Source organism: Chlorocebus sabaeus, chromosome 9 (genome assembly GCF_047675955.1).
Source record: "Chlorocebus sabaeus isolate Y175 chromosome 9, mChlSab1.0.hap1, whole genome shotgun sequence".
Taxonomy (NCBI): domain Eukaryota; kingdom Metazoa; phylum Chordata; class Mammalia; order Primates; family Cercopithecidae; genus Chlorocebus; species Chlorocebus sabaeus.
The window spans coordinates 22891381-22893319 of record NC_132912.1 but is presented as its reverse complement, the minus strand read 5'-3'; positions in this window follow the sequence as shown (position 1 = coordinate 22893319).

The window sequence follows — 1939 nt, the reverse complement described above, 5'->3', positions numbered from 1 at the left end:
CATCCACTACAGGTCCATGAAAAATTGTCTTCCGTGAAACTGGTCCCTGGTGCCAAAAACTTTGGGGACCACTGCATTATAGCATCTGCAGGTACAAAACAACACAGCATGCAGGAAGGAGAAAGCTTGTGGATGACCTCAGCTATCACCATTGCCTGCATTACTCTAGATAACCAGGAGGTCCTGAGTCTGTCCACGTGACCAGTTCATTACTATTACAACTGGCATTTGAGAAAGTCAACACACTAAGGCTTTTTATAACCAAGGAATCTCACAGAGTCCATGTCACTCCCCTGCTACCCCCATCAGAGCTGGTGCTGATATCCACAGCTGGGAGACTTGAGAACAGGTCACATCACTGGGCCCCTTGCATACATTTCCCAGCACCAGTGTGGAGAGTGGCAGCCCCACCGGGCAACTAGGTCCAGAGGAGCAGCAGCATTCACAGTGGTCTGGCCTTGGGGACTCCTACTCCTAGAAGAAGGGGGAGTGCAGTACATCAAGGGAGCACCCCACGGGGCAAAAGAATCCAGACAGCAGGCCTGCAGTCCCGGAACTTTCCATTTGTGGCAGGTTTCTTTCATCAGAGGCACAGTGCAGTGCTGGGCTCAACAGGGAGCTGGTCTGCAGCTCCACCCAACCGTCAGGCAATTCTGGTGCTTGTGAAAGGCCTTGTAGAAGGGAACTTCTCTGTGTCCACCACTGCAGACACAGCTGGGGCTTCTCCCACAAGAGCTCAATAGGGGTGTACCTATAGACTGTCTTTCTGGAACACTTCAGGGTGACTGCATTCCCACAGGAAGAGTACCCTCCAGGTTCCGGTTTGGATGAGGGTTAGAGTCACAATCCATCTCTACATTGAACACGAGCATTCCTGCAGATGAAAGGAGGTGCCTGTCTGATCTGAACAGCTGGAACACTGGGTCAGGAGTGTGACTGGGAGGCGTATTGCTTTCCTGCTGTCCTAACAGGAGAGGTGAGGTGGCTCCCTGTCTTCCCCTTGAAAAGATCTCAGGGCATTTTCCTGAGATGTCCCCCAGCTGGCTCTGTCAAGGCTGGGCCCTCTGCCCATTATTGGGTATTGCATTTACCAACCTGCTTTAACCATAGCTGGGTTTTATCCATAAACATCTCCCCTACTGACCTGAAACCTGAACTGTTCAATTCAGTAAATAAAACACAAATACTGAAGGAAAAAAATAAATAAGTGAATACCACTGGAGAATGAAATAAGCTTCAAGAGACCTCTGCCATTCCAACCCGATAGGAGACAGTGAAGGTGCATACACACTGAGCACATTGCTACTACAACCAGCATCTGACAAGGCCACCATACAAAGACTCTGTATAACCAAGGAACTCATACAGTCTTCACTCCCAACAGCACCCAGGGTCAAAATAGGTTACAATAAACTATAAACATTAAAGTCATATCCTAGAAAGTGGGCCGGGGGGGAGGGTTAAAAAACAATCAAATAAGAAGAAAACAGCATCTATAACACCCCCAAAAGATCACATTACCTCTCCAGCAATGGATCCAAACGAAAATGAAATATTTGAAATAATAGATATAGAACTCAGGGAGATACAAGAGAAAGGTAAAAACCAACATAAAGAAATTTTAAAAGCAGTTCAGGATATGAATGAAACATTTTCTAAAGAGACAGATATTTTAAAGAAAAACCAATCAAAATTTCTGGAAATGAAACACATATTAGGTAATTACAAAATTCAATGGGAAGTTTTAACAATAGACTGACTAGGACAAGTAGAAGAAAGAATTTCAGAGCTCAAAGACAAGTCTTTCAAATTACCCCAATCACACAAACATAAAGTAAAAATAATGGCAAGAAATGAACAAAGTCTCCAAGAAATATGGGATTATGTAAAATGGTGAAATCTAAGAAGTTCTGGTGTTCCTGATAGGGGAGAAAAAGCA